Here is a 23,170-nt window from a genome sequence, read left to right as displayed (position 1 = left end):
TTTTACAGATGAAAAAACTGAGGCAAACAGGGTGAAGTGACTTGCCTGGGGTCGAACAGCTAGTAAGTGTCTAAGGCCAGATTTGAACTCAGGAAGATGAATCTTTCGAATTCCAAGTCTGGCCACTCTATCCACCTAGCTGCCCCAGGGCAGTTATTATTCTCCCTGTTCTACAGATATATAGCATAGCACCTACATGGAAGGGTTGTTTGAAGATCAAATGAGATCGTATACCTAGCACAGTGCCTGGGGCATAGTAGGTGCTTTGTTATATAAATGCTTATTTCCTTCCCTAATCCATTCAGCTCATTTTGTGGATGAGCAAACTGAATTGACAAAGTATCTTGGCTGCAGTCCCACAGCTGGTGACTGGCAGAAATGAAACTTTAATCCACCTCTTCTGACTCCCACGTCCTGTGTTCTTTCCCCTAATCATAGAAACCTGGAGATGGAAGAGGCCATCAAGCCCAACTGACTTGTCTCGCAGAGGAGGAAATCAAAACTCACAAAGGAAAAGGGACGTATCCAGCATTTCACAGGAAGCTACTGGCAGCCAGAATTAGAGGCCAGGTCTCTAAGCCTTAACATCTGGCTAGACCGAGAGGAAGTCAGAATAGTACAGAGGAAAGCACCCTGGATTTGTTGGCAGAGCTGGCTTTGGGTCTTTGGTTTGTCCCTCCTTAGCTGTGTGACTAATCCTGTCCAACCTGGTCATTGAGTATTATGGTCTTAAGAAACCAATCTTCCTCTCTGTGTGAATGTCCCAGAATAGGAGCCCAGCTCTAACGGGTTTAATTTCAGTCTTAGCATTTGAGTTCAAAACCATAGCAATTCATGATCCACTTTAAGGAAGATGCTACAACCCATTGGGCCCTCACTGAGGTGATGAAAAATTTCTTTCTCAAGCATCTGTGATCATTTTCTTTCAAAAGCAGCTAGCATAATCCTTGGCATCTAGGAGGTGCTTACCAAATGCTTGTTGATTAATTGCTCCAGTGGACCTCAGTTTCCTCATTTATAAAATGATCAGATTGGACGAGGAAAGGGAATAAGTATTTATATAACATAGCACTACTATATGCAGCAAGTACTGTGCTAGGTACTTTTCATAAATACAACACATCCTTCCATGGAGATGCCAATATTAGCCCCATTTTTACAGGTGTAGAAATCATGGTAAACCAAGGTTAAATGTCACACAGAGTCACACAGCTAGTAAGTGCTAAGGCTGGATTTCAGCTCAGGTCTTCCTGACTCCAGGCCAAGCACTCTATCTATTGTGCCACCAGCTGCCTCTATATACTTAGAGATCTACATAATCCCTAAGGCCCCTCGTAGCTCTACATATAGTACCCTGGGCCCAGAAGAACAAGATGCATCCCCAAAAATGCTTTTTTTCCAAATCACTGCCAATGCATTCATTCATCAATTTAATAGACATGGGGCGCAGTGAGCTCCTAGACACATAAATCTAAAAGAAAAATTGGTAGCTTATTGTTCTGACATAGAAAGGGACATGATGATAAGCTGCAAAGGGGCTCTAACAACCTAAATTACTACTTGAACATTCATATAAAATCCTTATCATTGATGAGGCTCCACAATTAATCGATTGATAAACGTGCCTCCTATCAATCAATGAATATTTCTCAAGAATCTATGCCATATACCCTACATTGTGCCAGGTACTAAGAAGGTTATAGAAAATGGGGGAAAATGGTTCATAATCCTTTGCCTAGAATTCAAGGACCTCTACAATCAGTTGCCACCCCTCCTTTCCAAAGTTATCTCATGCTCCTTTCCATGCAGCCTACACTAAAGCCAAAACAAACTATTCTCTCCTGCTTGCCTTCCCTGTTCTGTCCTACCTCCTATTCCCTATGTCTAGGCTTTAGTTTCATCATCTTCAAAATAAGGGGGCATTAGCATTCTAGAAAGCAATTTAGGACTATGGCAGAAACATCAAGAAAACGCTCAACCATGCTCAAAAAGAATATGACTCCTCTCCCCACCATCTACTCAGTTGTTCTTACCCTTTGATCCTAAGATCCCATTGCTGAGAATGTATCCCCAATCAATCAATCAGCACCAACAAATTAAGCACCCATTATAAGCCAGGTACTGGTGCTAAATAGGCACTGAGAATATAAAGACCAAAATGAAAAGAGTAGATCAAAGGGAAAGAAAGGTTCAATGTGCATCAAAACACTCACAAGAATACTGTTCTTGGTAGCAAAGGTGCCCCTCATCTGGGGAACAACTGAATAAACCTTGGATAGTCGCAAATGGAATGGTATTGCACTACAAGAAATTACAAATATGTGGGTTGTTGTTGTTGTTTAATCATTTCAGTCATGTCCTGGACTCTCCATGACCCCATTTGGGGTTTTCTTGGCAAAGATTCTGGAGTGGTTTGCTACTTCCTTCTCCAGCTCATTTTACAGATGAGGAAACTAGTGTAAACAGGTCTAAGTGACTTGTCCAAGGTCACATAGCTAGTAACTATCTAGGGTGAAATTTGAAATAAGGTCTTCCTCACTCCAGGACATCTAGGTGGCACAGTGAATAGAGTGCCTCACCTGGAGTCAGGAAGACTTTGTAATCCTATATAGTCTATTTTGTGCATTTAAAACATTCTGAAAAAGGTTCCATAGCTTCATCCAACTACCAAAAAGGTCCACGCCTCATTATAGACTCAAGGCACTAATTGGACATTTGTCCAAATCCAGCATCCCACTCCACCACCTACTTGCATGGAAAGATGTCTGAACTGATGCAGATTAAAATAAGCTGAGCCAAAAGACCTTTACCCACAATAACTATAATAACATTCATGAAAAGACCCCTAAAACCAAATTCTGAATCAGTGTGCTAACCAAATTCAGTCTGGGATAACAGATAATAAAACATACCTTTGGTTTCTCTGAAAGATGCAGGGGAGCATGGAGGCAAACCACTGCAAACACTGAACATGGAGGTCACTGTATCCATTGGTTTCAATGAATGGTTTTTCTTTGTTATGAGGGAAGGTTTGGTTTGGGATGGAGGAAGGAGATTTATCCAAAAATAAACCTTTTATTAATGTTAACAAATGAAATGAAATAAAATAAAATAAGGGAACTAGACTAGGTAAGCGCTAAGATCTGTTCCAACTCAAAAGCCTATGGTCCTGTATTTATATACCGTCTTCCTGGCCTATGGCCTTTGCAGCCTTTACCCTTACCCATTGAGCCATAGAGTGTTAACATCTGTTATCTCCTGCCCTTTGAAAGGAAATTGGCAGGAAAGAGATTGCTTGAATTCCAAATACTTCTTGACTAAATGAAGAATGCCTTGCATTCAATCTTAAATTCCAAAGTTTCTAGGCTGGGTGCAATTCACAGTGTACAGTAAAACACTTGAACTCAGTCCTATCTGTTTTCCTTTCAGTTTTAGGCTTTTCACACACATTTTAAAAAGTATTTCTAGAGAATAAAATTAAAGAGTGAGAGAGGATTATACTGGGAGAAGGAGAAAGGGAGAGGTAGAATGGGGTAAATTATCTCACATAAAACAAACAAGAAAAGGCATTTACAGTGGAGGAGAAGTGGGGGAAGATGAGAGGGAATGAGTGAATCTTATTCTCATGGGATTTGGCTTAAGGAGGGAATAACACACACTCAACTGGGTATGGAAATCTATCTTACTCTACAGGAAAATAGGGGGGAAGGGAACAAGAGAGCAGGAGGATGAAAGAGGGGAGGGCAGATTTGGGGAGGGGATAATCAGAAGCAAACACTTCTAAGGAAGGACAGGGTCAAAAGAGAGAATAGAATAAGTGGGAGCAGGATATGATTAAGGGAAATACACTTAGTTTTTCATAACATGACTACTACGAAAGTGTTTTGCATGACTACACATGTATCAAGTTGCTTGCCTTCTCAATGAGAGTGGTTAGGGAGGGAGGGAGAAAATTTGGAACCCAAAGTTTTAAAAACAAATGTTAAAAAAAATTGTTTCCACATACTAGGAAATAAGACATACAGGAAATGGGGTATAGAAATCTATCCCACCCTACAGGAAAATTGAAGGGGACAGGGATAAGAGAAGGGAGGGCAGATTAGGGGAAGGGGTATTCAGAACGCATGCCATCTTGGGGCGGGGGAGGGACGAGATGAGGAGAAAATTTGGAACTCAAAATCTTGTGGAAGTGAAGGTTAAAAACTAAAAATAAATTAATTAATAAAATTCTTAGTCCGTATGCTTAAAAAAAAGTATTTCTAAACCTAAGTAGACAGAGTAAGGTCAATGCCCATTCACTGCAAGCACCTCTGTGTTAGTGTATTAAGTTACTCTGAAACTAATCATTTCCTGCATCTATCTCAGCATGGAGCCCTTATGTTGGACATCAGGGCTCTTGCAAAGCTTTATATCCATGACCTTTCATTCGATGCTTACAACAACCCTGTAAGGTAGGTAGTACAAGAATTATTTTCCCCATTTCCAGATCAGAAGACTGAGGCTCAGAGAGATAAACTGGCTTGCTCTTATTATACAAGCATAATTGGTAGAGCCAAGACTTTCACCTTCATCTTACAGATTAGGAAATCTTGACCAAAAACATAATTCAGGGCACATTTGGGAAGTATTTTATCTAGTGTTTAGATTGCATAGAAGGGAGTAAGAAATAACTTTGGAGAGGCAGCGGGGCATCAGATTATAAAAGGCCTTGAATTCAACACTGAAGAATTTGAACGAAATTGTTTTCCTTTGCTATATCCTTCTCAGTACTTGCTACAGTACTGGGCATTGACAAACTAATTGTGAAAGTGTCATGTGGACACCATATATTTTGTACAAATGTCCAATTAGTATCTTGAGTCTAAAATGAGTCATAGGCCTTTTTGGCAGTTGGATGAAGCTATGGAACCTTTTTCATAATGTTTTGAATGTACAAAATAGAAATATATATATATATATATATTATATATATATATATAACATATATATATATAGGATCACAAAGGAAACCAATTATATTGGGATATAGTTATTAAAATTTGTTTTTAAAAATAAGTTCAGACTCCAGAAAATCCTTGTTCTAAATGATCTTTAGAGGTTCTTCTAGCTAGAAATTTGTGGAGCCTAGGATCCAGGCCTGTTTTCTTCATTCTTCAGGAGAACAGGTACTTCCATTGCCCTTAGTAAGAAAGCTTCAGGTTCTCCTCAATAGTTAGGTATGTTCATATGTTGTTTCTGTGCCCTGTGCCAGGTCCTATAAGAGAGCCTTGCATATAGTCGGCACTTAATATTTGTTGAATTAGACAGACACATGCTCTGTCACTAGCCCCACATGAGATGTCTTTTCCAGGTTTGTAGTCCTGGCCAGAGCTGGAGTTTCTGCAAGTCCAGGCTTATCTTTATGGTATCATGAAATATTAGAAAGAACATCATCGACATCCTCCTCTCCTTCCTCATCATTAGCACATCAACGAAATGGGGGGGGGGGGATGCACAGAAAAAAAGAACAAAAAGAGACAGAAATGAGGAAGTTTATGTTACTATTTTTATTCAAATGAATATCTACATTGAAATTAGAACTAGTTTAGAGTTAACTTCCTGTACGATCTCACTGTTTAATTTTAGCTAAATGTTACTTCGTCAATAACTTGTAAATTTATGATTTTTTTAAATTACTCTATAAAAATGTTGTTCATTTGAATTTGAATTTGTTGGCATAATGGAACCTAAACCCAAGGAGGAGGGGCCCCAAAGCCCTCTTTTGCTAAGAAGAGTTGGGAAGGAAGTTCTCCTGACTGAGCTACCCTAGAAACTGTGCAAGACTCACCTGGGATTCTTCCTTTCCTATCATTCACCAGGCCTATTAAAAAGAGAATGCCTTGACTTTTAGCTCTGGAGTAAAAATTTAAGCTGGTTATTATTTGACATAAATCAGCACAATGATTTCAGAGGCCCTATTACTCCAGACACCAAAAATGAAATTAGTGAGTGCAACACATAGTGATTGTATTCTTAGCATATTCCCTGGATGTGTAAACTCAGAACAAAGAGTGTCTTGAAACCATTTCACTGAGGGCACTGGGAGGGCAGAGGAGACTCGCAGAGCAAGGCCTGGCTCATCCCTCTACCTGGATCTGATGGAACAGGATGTCAACAATGTGGTCTATTCCTAGGGATGCTCTGCTGCCCTGCCCCAAGATATCAGCCCCAAGAAAACTATCACAGTCTCTGAGATTGTCCCATTAGCTACTCCATTGGGTTAAGGAAGTGTAAAAACACAAATACATTCCCTGGAGGGGCCATAGTGGATGGAGTGGCTAGAGAACCAGCCTGGGAATCAGGAAGACCTGGGTCGAAGACCCACCTGTGACACATTGTGGCTATGTGACCCTAGGTAATTACTTAACCTCTCATTGCCTTGAGAAGCCCACTAAGACTATGAAATGCAGAGAATGTGACTGATCTGCCCTGATAGAAGAATTTCCTCAATGGGAATTCCCTGCACAAAAAATCACAAATTCTGTCCAAAAAAAAAATTACCCAATAGGAGGAAAACGTGAAGATATTTGCCCAGATTTGTCTGTTATATTGTTGTTGTTGTTATCAAGTCGTTTCAGTTGTGTCCAACTCTCCATGACCCCACTTGGGGTATTCTCAGCAAAGATACTGGAGTGGTTTGCCATGTCCTTCTCCAGCTCATTTTATAGATAAGGAAACTGAGGTAAACAGGGTTAAGTGACTTGCCCAGGTCACACAGATAGAAAGTGTTTGAGGCTCAATTTGAACTCAGGTCCTCCTGACTCCAGGGCTGGCATTCTATCCACTACATCACCTAGCTGCCCCAATAGTTATGACATAGTCAAGATTCGGAAGTGGAAAGGACCCTAGAGATTCTAGTTCAACCTGTAAATTGCACAGATGAAGAAACTGAGGCCCAGAAAGAAGTGACTTGCACAAGGTCACACAGATAGCAAATAACAGAGCTGAGATTCAAATTTCAGTCCTCAGATTCTAAATCCAGGGCTCTTTCCATTGTACAACACTGCTTAGAAGAGGTAGGCTGCCACTATAAGACAGGTAGATTATGTCAGAGGGTTAGAACAGGGAAGGAGGAAAATTTACAGATTTTTGTCTCTGAGGGAAAGTGTTCCTGTAGGGTAAATGAAGGCTCTGGTCCCATAACACTTTAGGCTGGGAACTTATGTGGCTACCTCCTGAGGATACAACTAAATGCGGGAGAGCAAACTGCTAAAAGAGCAGTTAAGTCAATCCCTATAGAGGCCATTTAGGTTTGCATAGGAGAAAGTCTCTGGCCCCAGATCAGAGCCCTGCTTTCCTCTCCAAAGAGATAGGTAAGAATGAAAGCCACATATTAACTGTTTGACCCTGGACAAGTCACTTAACTTTATTATTTGCCTTAGTTTCCTCAACTTTACAATGGGAATAATAATAGCACCCACCTCACAGGGTTGCTATGAGGATCGAATGAGGTAACACCTGTAAAAAAGTACTTAGCACACAGTAGGCACTATATAAATGCTTTCCCTCTTCCCTTCTTAGCACTAAAGATGGCTCTCTATCCCTAATGCAACACTGATTATTAAAATAGACACTTTCTAAGTGCTTGTTGAATGAATTGCTGAATGAATGAATTTTGTTTCAAGTCACTGACCCCTACCCTCGTCTCCTAACTTAATATTCCATGGATAATTTCTCTCCTCATTTCCCACTAAGTGGGGGAAGGGGGAAGAAGGTCTTTCCTGTTTTATTTCAGGCATCTGTTTCTCTTTCAATAAACATCAAGTGAATTTCAAAAATGAAAGGTTTTTTTTTAAATAGCTTTTGCCTTTGGGGCTAAGCAACACAAGTCATAGAATCACAGAATTTCAGTGGGAAGGGACCTCAGAGGTCATCAAATCAACTCTAACCTAACCAGAAATCTCCCCTACACTATCTGTGACAAGTGGTCCTCCAGCTTAAAGACCTCTAGTGAAGAGAAATCTGCTACTTCCTGAGGCAAGCCATTGCAACGCAATTCTTCCCTTTGCTCCTGGTTTCATTGTCTGAGGCCAAGTTAAATAATTGTCTGTCTGACAATCCTTAAAAATGTTGAACTCAGCTATTGCATCTCCATAAATTTCTTCTCCACTTAATTTAAATATTTCCATTCTTTCAACAGATCTTCATATGCCATGGTCTACTCAGAGTCACTCGGTGCACTGGCAACCTTCCTTTGAATGCACTCCAGTTTAACTAAGTCTTTCCAAAGCTGGGGCACCCAGAACTCATTCCAGGTGTGGTCTGATCATGGTAGAGTCAATCAGGACTACATCTTCTCAGGAGGCCTGGTGAGATGTGAATCTTTGAGAAAGGACTGAAACTGCCAGAGTGGCTAAAAATCCATGGGTGTAACTATTAACCATCAAAGGAATTGTACCACCCTTGGTGCGCATCCTCACCTGCATTACTTCTGTTGGTAGATTAAAAGGCTTATGGGGGCTACTTACTCTGGATGGGTTCATTGTTAAAGGAAACCAGCCTTTCTTTGTTATTACCTGGAAATCAAACAATGGAATGGTTAATGTTTGGGAGCCAGTCATAGTCAGAAGTCTTAGTAGAGCTGACCAGATCCTGGTTGGACCTCTCATGCTCAGTGGCATAGTTAGAAATCAAGTCATAAGGTACTCATGTGGTTAAATCCAGGCTGGTATATGCCCTCAGTTCAGGAGGGCAAGAAAGTAAGAATTGTATTAGCTGAAAGTTCCTTCAAATACCAAGATTCTGTGGTGCCAGGATTTCACAGTTCTGCTATCTGTTGATTCCGTGGGCTAGAGGAAGGTAAATGGCAAGAATTATCCTAACAATGGAGAGAGACAGACAGACAGACAGAGATAGAGACAGAGAAAGACAGAGAGACAGACACAGAGAGAGACAGAGACAGAGAGAAAGAGAGAGAGAAGACAAAGAAACAGAGAGACAGAGATAGGGAGACAGAGAGAAACTGGGTTGGCGTCCTGGCTACAGCACTTACCAATTACTGACCTTAAGCAAATCACTTAACTTCTCTGACTATCAAGGTGCTTATCTGTGAAATGGGCTAATAATATTTGCAACACCTACCTCTACAATGTTTCTGGGAAGTAAACATTTAAAAAACTTTAAAGCACTATGCAAGTGAGAATTTTTAGCTTTGTTTCTAGATGTTAGCTCCTTTCACATAGGTGCTTAATAAATGCTTATTGAGTTGAACATCAATAGATCATATGTAGGTAAGTTACCTGTGAGCGTGAGCTGAATCTCTTTGTTAAAGCCAGAATCTAAGTGCAACGGCCTCCCTAGTTGTGGAGATTATGCATTTCTATTCATACAGCCTAAGAGAGCCTTTGCTTTCTTAGCACTATGTTACATTATTGACTGCTAGTGAGGATTTAATTAAATAAAATCCCCAGGCCCTTTTCAGATGGACTCCTAGCCAGTGGTTATGCATTGCATTTTCTTGAACTAAATGAAAGATTAATTCCTATTCAAATGCATCTCATTGGCCTCAACCTATTGATTCCATTTACACCTGAAATTCCATCATTTCAATACAGTGTAGTAGCCACCATTCAATCCTTGCTTGCAAGGGGGAGCATATATTCTAATGGAGGAGACATGTAAAAATTTGTTCAGCAGTGTCTGACTCTTCATGACCGAATTTGGGGTTTTCTTGGCAAAAACACTGTAGTGGTTTGCCATTTCCTTCTCCAGCTCATTTTACAGATTAGGAACTAAGGCAAAAGGGTTACCAGGGTCACACAGCTAGTAAGTGTCTAAGGCCAGATTTGAACTCAGGAACAGGCATCTGCTTGACTTTAGGCCTGGCACGCTATCCACCTAGGTGCCCCAAATATGTAGGTACATAAAGATATAGAGTATATGAAGACAATCTGAAAGGGCTTTGAAGATCCAGGAAAGGCCTCTTGATTCTATGAACTGATTCCTAGAATTTTTTAAGGGGTGAGGTACAAGAGGATAGGACCTGCTTTCATTGATATAGCTCCTATTGTGGAACTCCTCAATAGGAAATTTCCTCCACCAATGTATGTTAGCACCTGTCTCTCTGTCTCTGTCTCAGTCTCTCTCTCTCTCTCTCTCTCCTCACTCTCTCCATCATTAGGATCCTTCTTGCCAGTTCACAAAATTAAAAGATAATGGGACCATGGAATCCTGGCACCACAGAATCTTGGTATTTGAAGGAATTTTAGAAATCATCTAATACAGCTCTTACTTTCCTGTCCCTCCCTACCTCCTCCCAATTCTGTGCAGATCAATTAAGACAGTGTCACCCAGGACAGATGTCCATTTGGGAAAGTTTGGGTAGCTTTTCAGTTGGGCTGGCCAGAGTACAGTACTGAAGCATTTCATACTGTAACTGAATTTATCAATAATCTGCCAATATAGACAAGACAGTTATTATTAGCAAGTCAATTAACCTCTGTCTGCCTCAGTTACCTCAGCTGTAAAATGGGAATAATAATTGGACCTGCCTCACAGGTTTGTTGTCAGGGTCAAATGAATATTTTGAAAAGCACTTAGCACGGTGCCTGACGTATAGTAAGACTTAATGAATATTTTTTTCTCTTCCCTTTCTCATCTTCCTGCTATCCACACGAGGAAACTGAAGCCTAAAATAATGAACCAAGGTCATACAACTAGTAAATGACCAAGGCTGACCTAGAACTCATAATTAGAAATCCAGTGTTTTTTCCACCACACTATTCCATCATGCTATTTACTGTTTCATGTTTATGTACCCAATAAAACCTAACCTAGCCTCATGTAGAGAGAGCCCTAAGGCAAGGCCTTTGAGTAGAACAAATTAACACTTTAGACCAGAGGTGGGGAACCTGTGGCATTGAGGCCACATGTGGCCCTCTAGGTCCTCAAGTGCTGCCCTTTGACTGAATCCAAACTTCACAGAACAAATCCCTTAAAAAAAAAAAAGGATTTGTTCTGTAAAACTTGGACTCAACCAAAAGGACACGCCCAAGAACCTACAGGGCCACATGTGGCTCAGTGTCACAGGTTCCCCACCCCTGCTCTAGACTGTGCCTCTATTCAGCCCCTGCTCTCTGAACTTGTTCGAATTCCTGGTTTCATCTCTGCTTACCCTTCTAATACCTCTTCCAACCACTGACTCTTCTCAACTTGTTCATGGAAGGTAGCAAGCTCTCTTCTTGCAGTCTTCAGGCAGGGTCTGGATAGAATAACACTTGTTGGATATATTCTAGAGAGGGTTCTTGCTCAAGTCTTTGTTGGACCATGTGGCTTCTGAGGTGCCTTCCCATTCTGAGATTCTGTGATTCTGTAACCTATCTGCCCAATTCCTGGTGCTGGCTGTTTGCACTAAATGGAATTTCCTACTACCGTTTTGTGCTGTTCCCCCAGTACAGCAGGGGAGGATCAATGCAGCGTAGGCCCAACCCAGCCACAGCCCTTTCCAGACCCCAGCACAGGATCCAAACAGGAGCCAGGCCATGTAGGCCAACACAACTAACTAATAATGTGCAACCTCCTCCCCCTCAACCTATCCCAATGCTAACAGCAAATCTGTGTATGCAGGTAAATAATGACAAATCATTCCAGTTCCGTTACTTTAATTTTCCTTCATGTCTAAGAACAGCATGAAACTAATAAGATTTGAGCAGTACCAAAATGTTGTACTGTGAAATAGGGAAGCTTCCCCCAACAAACAATTCTGTCCAACCATGTGCTTATTGGGCTTTTATAGCTTTATTGTTGTTGTAATGATTATTAATATAACAATGAGATTGTAGATTGCCTTAATTTGTTTGCATGCAATTAGTATATGCTGTCATTAACTTGGTGATTGTGTCTTAGCCTTTATTTAATTTGGGCATTCTGCTTTCTGCCTGCTCTGTAAAAGCCTTACAGCAAGGTAAAGTAGGAGGGAGCTGAAATGCAAATACTTAATATCTAATTTATGGAAATCCAATCTGGGTTTTAGAGCATGCAAATCACAAATAATAACTTGTCTTCCTTGGTGGCCTTGCTCGTCCATAAAGATCACCCACCAAAGGAGATGTGTGATTTGTTACTGCATGGAGTTGGGTTGATTCTAGGAAGAAGAATCCAGCTGTGTTTGCAATCTGTTACGCTGCCAGGTCAACTTTGAGGCAGCTGTACTGTAGGGAAAGGAATGCTAGGTTTGTAACCGGAGACCCAGCATTGAACCCACCCTTGCTAGTTTGTGGTGATCTTGGACAAGTTATTTCACCATTCTGAGAATGTTTCCCAGGGGCAGCTAGGTGGTGCAGTGGATAGAGCACTGGCCCTGGAGTCAGGAGGGCACGAGTTCAAATCCAGTCTCAGACACCTAACACTTACTAGCTGTGTGACCCTAGGCAAGTCACTTAACCCCAATTGCCTCACCAAAAAAAAAATGTTTCCCTAATTCAAAAGTGGAAATATTAATACTTGAACTATTTTACAGAGCTATTGTAAAGTTGAGATGATTCTTCCTAGGAAAGGGTGCCCTCCACAAAGGGAGAGGCTGGCTAACCATCACAACAGTGGTTCTCAAGCATTTTGAGAATAGGAACCCTTTTTAATATTAAAAAGTGTCAGACCCCCACACACACACATGATTATAGACCTACTGTCAGTATTCACTGATTATATAATGTGTAATGATACAAAGCTTCTGTGAATATCAATCAATAGATAAAAATTTCTTAAGCACTGTGTCAGGCACTATGCTAAGCACTTTTAAGATTTGTAAGTCCCAAAGTATTATGTTATTATTACTGTTGTTTTGAATTCAATAATGTTTTAAATGAATTTATATTTAATTAATTATAATAGTATCTACTTACATTTGAAAAATGATTATATATACATATATAGCACTTAGTCTAGGCCACTTCCGTAACTTGGGTCTTACAGGTTTAAACCCTGGGGCAGAAGGAATTACTACTCCCAGTTTCAAAAGAAGTATTTGGGTCCACACTTCTAAAACTATAGCTTATGAGCCCCCATCAGTGAGCTTACTTACAAGAGTCAACCAGGAGACAGTATTAGCTTAAAGCTTAAATCTTTCTACTATGACAATATTTGTTAAGCACTCTGAAAACTTTAAAGTGCTATATAAATAATAGTTATTACTACTACTACAACGGCATAGAAAGAATAGTAGGTACAAAGTATCCTCGTTCTCCTCGCTCCATAAAATTGGGGTACACTCTCACACGCAAATATTAACAGTATCTGTGGGGAAAATGGAAACAAACTATCTCAAATGAGATAATATTTGGAACCATTTTGCCTAACTTACCCAGCACACTTACCATAGACACTAAATATATTTATTTGTGTGTGAGAGTATACCCAAATTTATGGAGCAAGGAGAACAAGATACTTTGTACCTGCTATTCTTTCTATGCTATTGTAGTAGAAGTAGTAGTAGTAGTAGTAGTAGTAGTAGTAGTAGTAGCAGCAGTGATGGTGATGGTGGTAGTAGTAACTATCATTTATAGAGCACTTTAAAGTTCTCAGAGTGCTTTACAAATATTGTCGTAGTAGAAAGATTTAAGCTTTAAGCTAATAGCATCTCCTGGTTGACTCCTATAAGTAAGCTCACTGATGGGGGCTCATAAGCTATAATTTCAGGAGTATGGACCCAGACGCTTCTTTTGAAACTGGGATAGTAATTCCCACCTCGCCAGGGTATAAACTTGAGACCCAAGTTACAGAAGTAGCCTAGAAGAAGTGCTTTGTATGTATGATTATTTTTGAACCACTTCAAATTCTGCTTGGGAAAGCCAAGAAAAAGTCACCATGAGTCACTTTTCCAGCCCAGGACAGCATAGGAAAACTAATAGAGTGGTCTACAGACACTGGGAATGCGGACTGGTCAATTTTGATTACACAAAATTAAAATAGTTTTGTACAAACAAAACCAATGCAGTTAAATTACCAGAGAAGCAAGAAATTGGAGTGGGAGGAGGGAATCTTTGCAAGAAGTTTCTCTGATAGAGAAAGAACTCATTTACAAGATATATTGAGCACCTAATAAAATTTATAAGAATAAGAGCCATTCCCCAGTTGATAATTGGCCAAAGGATATGAACAGGCAGTTTTCAGAGGAAGAAGTCCATGGTATAAATAGCCATATAAATAAATGTTCAAAATCAATAATAGAGAAATTCAAATTAAAAAAAACCCTGAGGTACCACCTCATACCTATCAGATTGACTAAATTGACCCCTCCCCCCCCAAAAAAAATAAAAGGAAAATAAAAAGTGCTAGAGAGGTTATAAGAAAATAGGTTCTTTGATGCACTATTGGTGGGAGCTATGAAATAGGCCAACCATTTTGGAAAGCAATTTGGAACTATGCGCAAAAGCCAATTAAACTGTGCATACCCTTTGATCCTGTAATACTGATATTAGGCATATACCCCCAAAGAAATCAAAGAAAGAGGAAAAGGACCCATATGTACACAAATATTTATAGCAGCTCTTTTGTGGTAGTAAAGAATTGGAAACTTAAGGGATGCTTATCAATTAAGGAATGGCTGAACAATCATATGGTACATGAATCTGATGGAAAGTTGTTATGCTGCAAGAACTAATAAAGAAGATGTTTTTAAAAAAAACTGAGAAGACTTGTATGAACTGATGCAGAGTGAAGTGAGAAAAACCAGGAGAACAATTTATATAATAGCAACAATATTGTAAGAACAAGCAACTCTGAAAGACTTAGGAACTCTGGTCAACATAATGACCAACCACAAATCCAAAGGACTCATGACAAAACATGTCGTCCACCTCCCCATACAGAAGTGATGAGCTCAGAATGCAGACTGAAGCGTATTTTCTTTTCCTTCCTTCCTTTTTTTTTAAACATAGTTAATGTAGAAATTTGTTTTGCATGATTATACAATGGGTGAGGGAGGAGGAGGAGGGAGAGAACTAAAAACAACTGAAAATAGGGGGGCTGAGCCAAGACGGAGGAGTAAAGCAGGGACTTGCTTGAGCTCTCCCCAAACACCTCCAAATACCTGTTAAAAATGTCTCTAAACAAATTCTAGAGCAGCAAAACCCACAAAAAGACAGAGTGAAACAAATTTCCAGACTGAGACAACCTGAATGGCTGATTAGAAAGATCTATCGTGGCACGCGGGGAGAGAAATGCAGTTCAGTGTGGGCGCACATGCAGGCAAAAACCAGGCCTCAGTGACCTGGAGCAGGCCTCAGAGGACTGAATCACAGGCAGCTGTGGTGCTTTCCAGACTTCTCAACCCAAAAACGCCAAAGACGACTTAGAAGGTCAGTAGGAAAAGTCTGTGACTGTGGTGAGGGAGAAGCTTGGTCCCAGCCCCAGTCCTGGTGCAGACCCGAGGCGGAGTCTGCTTCCTGAGCTCTCAGCCCACAGACTGAGGGGGAAACTAGTGGCTGATCACAGGGGGATTGCAAGGATCTCTTTGCTGGTACTGAGGCAAAGATTCTCTTGCTTTGCCTGTGCTTAGATCTGGGTCACAGTTCTGGGTGGAGGTCCTGGGGTGAGGAGGGGTGTTGGCATGGTGGAGCTTGTGGTGGCAGTGAAGAAGGAATTCTCCTCACAGTTTCAAGGCAGAAAAGAGTGCTTGTGGTCACTCATAGAAGAGAGCTTGGGCCCAGAAAGGAGTAAACACCTCGCCCTTGATCATACCACCTTGGAAGAACTGAAAATTTATAGGTCCCTAGAAGTATCTCTGAAAACAGCTGCACAAAACCCCTGAAGCTTGGGACAGTACATTCTCCACACTGGAAGCAGACCCCTAGCTTAACAAAGAGTTTAAAACTCAAGTAATTGGCTGGGAAAATGAGCAAACTGTGCAAAAAAAAAGTCAAACCATAGAATCTTTCTTTTTTTATTTTTATTTTTTAGGCAATTGGGGTTAAGTGACTTGCCCAGGGTCACACAGCAAGTAAGTGTCAAGTGTTTGGTCTAAGGCCAGATTTGAACTCAGGTCCTCTTGATTCCAAGGCCAGTGCTCTATCCACTGTGCCACCTAGCTGCCCTCATAGAATCTTTCTTTGATGACAAAGATCAAAACATACAACCAGAAGAAGACAACAAAGTCAAAGCTCCTACATCCAAAGCCTCCAAGAAAAATATGAATTGATCTCAGGCCATGGAAGAGCTCAAAAAGGATTTTGAGAAGCAATTAAGAGAAGTAGAGGAAAAACTGGGAAGAGAAAATGAGAGTGATGCAAGAAAATCATGATAAACAAGTCAACAGCTTGCTAAAGGAGACCCGAAAAAAAAAAACTGAAGAAAAAAGCCTGAAAATAAAATTGAATTTTAAAAATATAGAATGCAACTCTCTTGATTCCCAATGAAGTTTTCTGTCCACTAACCAAAAGGTAACCTTATTTTGCTTTTTCTCTTCAATATCTAATAGCCTCATCCACAGACTTACAGTTTGATATAACAGAACATGGAGTCTGGAAAGATTTCAATTTCAATTCCATCTCTTATACTTACTAGATGAGTAACCACGGGAAATTTTACTTAATTCTATTGATAGATCATATGACCATAGATTTAGAATCAGAAGGGACCTTAGATGCCATTGAGCTCAATTTCTTTATTCTACTTAAGCACAGAGAGATTAAATTGCTTGACTATGTTCACAGAGCTAGGAATTAGAATTAGAATTCTAGGATTAGAACCCAAGTCTGCCTGACTGCAAGTCCAGTGCCCTATTCCCACATATGCACCCTGTCACCAAGTTGTCTTTCAAAAAGAAATAATAGATTTAGATATGGAAGATCATTGAGTCCGTTCCTTCTTATTTTATAGATCAGGACTCTCATGCCCATGGAGGTTAAGAGACTTGGCCAGGGTCATGAAGTTTATAAATATCTAAGGTAAGACCAAAACCTGACTCTAAATCCAACACTCTATTTACTATACTATGCTGCTTCCTATTCCACTATGCAGCCGTCATCTGTAAAATGGGGATAATACTGCCTTCAGTACCTGCCTTATAAGGTGGATGTGGGAATCAGACTAAAGAGTGTGTGTAAAATACTATGTGATTGGGTGTAGATGATCATAAGCATCAGTCAATTACTGTGTGACCCTAGGCAAGTCACTTAACTCTGTTTGTTCCAGTTTCTTCATCTGTAAAATGAAGTGGAGAAGGCAATGGCAAAACCAAACAGGGTCACAAAGAGTCAGACACAACTGAAACAAGTAAACAACAAGAATTATATAAATAAGAAATTTTAATTAAAGAATGCATGATTTTCTCTAAATTTATATGACAAATAATGGCTAGAACAGAACCCAGCTCTCCTGCATCCCAGACCAGTACTCCTTCTGCTACTGTAGACTGCATGAAGAAAGTACTACAAGTAATAGAAAGAATTTTTCTAACTTGAAAAATGAATCAAAGCAAAGTGAAAACCCTAGAAAAATTATTAAGAATCAGGCCAAAGCAATAAAAATATTTGTTTTGTTTGACTTTGCATATGAAGCAAGTGTGCTCTGGGATACTATCCCAGAGCTAATACACAACCTCACCCTCTCAGGGTTCTAGGGGTACCCTGAGAGGTTTGAGGGCATCTCTTCTCTAATTCTATCAGCTCAAACCCCACTGAACATATTCCTCCTACTGTCATGGTGAAGATGAGTAGCACCTCTGTTCCTTTCAACCATTTAACATAAATTAGCTTTTAGAAAGGGAGATGTGGATGGCAATCACAAAAGTACAAACATTCTACTCCTCCTCCAGGAAGACACACTACCCACATATCACATTGGTGTCTAGAAAAGGTGGGCTCAATCTTAGTTCATTTCATACATAATATAGTTCCTACCAAGTTCATATCCAGATGTATGTAGCATGACTGTCACATGAGTGCTCATCTTAAGCTACCAAGGGGATGGGTCTTGAAGGTCACTCTGGAGTCACTCCTTGCTCATTGGGGCATCATGGCAGCAAGATCCAGACTCTGAATATGCCCAAACATTGGAATGCTTTATTATCTCTTGAAATTTACAAGGTCAGAGTCTCCAATTCCTTTAATCAAAACAGAGGAACAAATGTCAAAGCAAAGATTCTAAATGTGTATTCACAGGCTACATGCTAGCCTAAGTGGAATGGGTTCAAAACCTCTCCCATTACAACATTGTCTCCTCCTGGACTTCATCAATGAAGGAGTTAAAATGCTAGAGAACAATGAAAGAGAAAAAATGGCAGAGGTCAACTAAGACCATCTTGAAGGCATCCTGAGTTCTGTCTATGCAGCCAATAGAAACAAAAATTTTCCTCCTGTGGATACCAGACTAAAACCAGTTATGAAATATCTATGCATACTCAAGCTATCCAAGATGCTTGCATTATACATCATCACAACTCTCCCAAAAGCAGATTCCTGAGCCTTTCTATATAAAGGAAACACCATTAGAACACTATTCTTAGGCTAGTCTCTGTTACTAATATTTGTTACTAAGGTTTTGGTTTTTTCCTTTTCAATGGGGGAAGGAACAAAAGGGCAAGAAAAAGAGATTTTTGTTACAATTTAAAAAATTTTTCATTTAATATTTTTTAATCAGGCCAAATGCCTAGCATCTTAGGGCTATTTTTTTTAGAGCAGTTTCATACTCAGACCTCAGGTGATTAAACTTCCTCCCTCACAAAGCTCCTTGGTCCCTGGCCAGAGGTAAGAATTAGAAATAACAGTGGCTGAGCTTCCTTTTGCCAGGTGGCACTGGAGGAGGTATGTACCAGCCTGGGTCTTGGCCAAGGATCCCTAAGCATGTTCTGTGGTTCACCAGCATGGGAGAAAATGAGAGGCTTAATTAGTTTGTGGTTTTGAAGTACTTAAAATAATGAGTTTTGCCATACCAGGTTCTTTTGGGAAATGGACCAACGAAGATAGCTTCTGCAGAAAGCAGTGAATTGTTCAGTAGGCCAGACCTAGAGGCATGCAGGATACCTCCAGGGGAGCCCATACAGTCCCCAGTCAGAGGTAGTAAGCCCATAGTCAACACTTTAGCCTTCAGGAAAGAAGGAACTAAAGGAACTGAATTATTTTCACTCTCAGCCTTCTCTACAGCTGGTAGCTCATCAATTTAACCCGACAATTATGTTCTTCCTACATGTAAGGCTCTATGTTAGTCTCTATGGAGGATAGAAATTAAGAATTCAATTTAACAAACATTTATTAAGTCATTTCTACATGCAAAGCCCTGTGCTAGACTCAATGGAGGAAATAAAGATAAAGAATTCTGTTCAACAAACATTTATTAAGCACTTAATATGTACTTTTAAGAGAGGCTAAATCTCAAAGGAGCTAGAAGCCTTATTGTGGAATCAGGAAGAATTGCGATCAAATCTGATATCACTTAATCTCTCAGTGCCGGAGTTAATTCTTTAAGTCTATAAATTACAGAGAGCTGCCATTCTTCATGGGTGGAGGAGTTTTCCACACTCATGAAATCACAGGTCTTCACCAATATGGAAGGCTCTGTTCTAGGTTCTATGGAAAATGCAAAGGTAAAAAATTCAATTCCTTTCAATAAATACTTATTGAGCACCTAAAAAGCATGTTAGATACCATCTTTTCCCTCACAAAGTTGATAGTTGAGATGGTAAAATGTATATTGTTGTTGCTGTTATGTTTGTCCTTCATTCTGGAAGAGGACCAATGACATCAGGAAGGTGATGTCTTAACTTCCAAGTGAATTAGATTTACATGAAGCAGGGCTGTGCAAAGTCACCAGCCTCACTCTCTCCTCCAGTCACCTGGCTCAAGTGGCAAGCTATAGATCAGGACAACTGGAGAAGACCCCGGATTTTGTGGGATGTATATACAAAGGAATTAAAAGATGCTTATTAACTATTTATTACTATAGGTGCCATGTATAGAGAAGCATATTACATTCTAAAAAGAGTATCCCTATTAGATCCCTCAAGCATCTTATATCTTCATATTCCTATTATATATAATAGTCTATGTGTGTATACCTTGTGGGATATTTTGATAAGGAAAAACATCTGGAAGGAAAATAGAACAATAAGGCAATCCATTGCGTGCTCTTTCCAGAGACAAGCATTGTATTATTTTAATTATAGTTATCAAAACAAGAGGGGATAGAGGAGGAGAAGAAGAATGTCACAGAAAAAGACCAGAATGAAGATTAAGATGAATAGTTCCAGGGAGCTCAGCGATGAGTGCCTTGGCTCCTCAGACCATAGTCTGGATGACCAGCCTGGGGAATGGAGCAGCAACCGCAGGGCAGGGTAGAAGAGAAGAACCCATGGTTCTCATTATTATCATACATAGTTCACTGGGCACCTGACTTAGAGACCGTATCGTGTGAAAGAAAAAAGCCTGGAGTTGGAGTAAGACCCGGGTTTGAATATGACCTTCAACACTTAGATCAAATCAACAAACATTTGTTAAGGGGCATAGGCTGGACACTATACATAAGCACTGGAGATACAAAGTAAGGCAGAAAACAGTCTCTGCCCTCAAGGAGCTCACAGTGTACTATCAAGCTACAGAACCATGAGCACGTAACTTAAACTCTAAGACTCCTTTCCCTTCTCTGGAAAATGGAGATAATAATACCTGAAGTACCTATGCCGCTTAAAAGAACTGAAGTTCAGAGGGACTCTCTATAAAATTGGGATCTACGGTATCTATGTCATGGAACTGTTGTGAGAATCAAGCTAGGTGATGTACACAAAACATTTTGCAAACCCAAAAGTGCCATGTGAATGTCAGCCACTATTACGACAATGTCCTGGGGGTAACCGAAGGAGCAAAAGCAAGATGGCCTCACATGTACTTGTCTGAAAGTCAATCATCACATGCACACACACATACACACACACACACACCCTCACACACATGCTAGAAGCTCCAAATCACATCCAGAGACCAGAGAAGGGTGACCAGGATGATAAAAAAAGGACCAGAGACTTTGTCACACAGGATTAGTTGAAGGAATGGGGGAAGGGAGTTTAACTTAAGGAAGAGAGGAGTTAAAGGAGACAGGAGAGTTGTCTTCAAATATTTGGACAATTGTCATGTGGGAAAGAAATTAGACTTGTTTGGTTTGACCACAGATGGTAGAACAAGGGCCAATGGGTGGAAATTAGATGGGGACAAATTTTGACTGAGAATAAGGAAGGACTTCCTGATACTTAGAATTATCCAAAACTGGGGTGGGTGGCATTATGAGTTAGTGAGTTCTCTACTGAGGGAAATGTTCAAGGGTAAGCTAGATGTATCATAGGTAGGATTCCTACAAGTATGAATTGAACTATATGATCTCTAAGATTCTCATATTCTACAGACTGAAACGTACTAGTTTTCACTTTCTCTTTCTTACTTTTTTTTTTTTGGCTTCTTCCATTTTCCCTCTTGAAACTGGAAGCCAGAAGTACCCAAAGCAATTCAAAGGTTGAAGTTATCCCCAAGAAGCCTGAAGAAGACTGGAACTCTCTCACTCTTGTCACTCTGTCCTGTACCTCATTCATCTCCACCAATGAGGAAAGAGTGCTATATCAATAGGCTTTGGGTCACGGTTTATACTTAAGTAAATGCTACATAAAATAACTTTATTTATTGACAGTGCAAAACCCTCTTTTGTTTTCACTGAAATATTATTGTGCATATTGTTATAGTATGTTAATAATATTTTCATGAAAGCAAAAAAAAGTTTGTCTTCTTGCACAAAATGACTAATAAGGAAGTGTTTTACATGATTGAATGCATAAAACCTATATCAGATTATTTATCATGTGGGGGGAGGGGAATGGAGGGAGGGACAGAGTTTGGAACTCGAAACTTCTTTTTAAATGTTAAAAATTGTTTTTAAGGGGCAGCTAGGTGGTACAGTGGATAGAGCACCAGCCCTGAAGTCAGGAGGATCTGAGTTCAAATTCGGCCTCAGACCAAACACTTGACACTTACTAGCTGTGTGACCCTGGGCAAGTCACTTAACCCCAATTGCCTTAAAAAAAATTGTATTTGCATGTAATTGGGGAAAAAATAAAACATTATTTTAAAAAAAAGATTCTTATATTCAATGAACACTAAGGAAATGGGAAAGAAGCTTCCCTATCCAATTCAGAAAACAATACATGATATGAAGGAAATGGATCACCTTATTAAAAAGAATCAGTTCTTGATCATTAAGACTTTCCAAAAAGACGGAATATTTCTTTGCCTTTTGATTTCTATTTGTTACCCAGAAGCTCCCATTCTTCTGAATAAGAATTCCAGGAGTTTCAAATATCACAGCTTCTGCTGGAATGGTGCTGTGATCAAATACAGACTTTGGCCTCATTATCACTGGAGCACCATGTTGTGACTAAGGAAGCAGGCAATCATACTAAATGAGGATTGCAGTAGAGTCTCACAGTAACACTGGACTGCTGATCCCAGCTGTCAAAAAGCCTTATGACCATGTCCTATTGGATTGTCAATAATTAAAACCCCCCTGGATGGGGTCCAATAATACAGAAAGCTTATCCCAAATTCCTTTTGTAATTATTGTGAGGATCCATTAATTGTAGAATAACCTCGCCTCATAACAGAAAACCTCTGAATACCACCCAAAATTGCCACATGTCCTCTATAGTGCAATCTGAAGGAAAATGTCAATTGATCATCATTCCTCAATTTTTTTTCCTATCTCCAAAATTAGCCAGGCAACAGTTTCTCACTCTGCCTACCAGGCTGGATGCTGTCACATGCAGTGACTTGGAGATGCCCTGCAGAGCCAAACAATCTCTTATTGCTCTTTTTAGAAACTCACATCAGACATTCCATTTCCCCTTGCTCCCCACCTTTTCCCCTGAACCACCTTCATCTGGAGGCCTCCCCAAAATAGCTCCAAACCAGCATATTGAGAATTCAGACTCAGATTTTCACAAAAATTCACCTGTGGCTCAGAAGTCATTTACTTGAACCTCTTTCTGAAACAGGAATCTTGTCTGTAAGTCTATTGTTGTTCAGTCATTTTCAGTCATATCTGTCTCTTCATGACCCCATTTGGAGTTTTATTGGCAAAGATACTGGAGTGGTTTGCCATTACCTTCTCCAGTTCATTTTACAGATGAGGAAACTGAGGCAAATTTGGTTAAGTAGCTCACCCA

The sequence above is a fragment of the Phascolarctos cinereus genome, unplaced genomic scaffold (assembly GCF_003287225.1).
Source record: "Phascolarctos cinereus isolate Bilbo 61053 unplaced genomic scaffold, phaCin_HiC Scaffold_2;HRSCAF=192, whole genome shotgun sequence".
Taxonomy (NCBI): Eukaryota; Metazoa; Chordata; class Mammalia; order Diprotodontia; family Phascolarctidae; genus Phascolarctos; species Phascolarctos cinereus.
The sequence above is the reverse complement of the archived record's forward strand: the minus strand, read 5'-3'. Positions refer to the sequence as shown.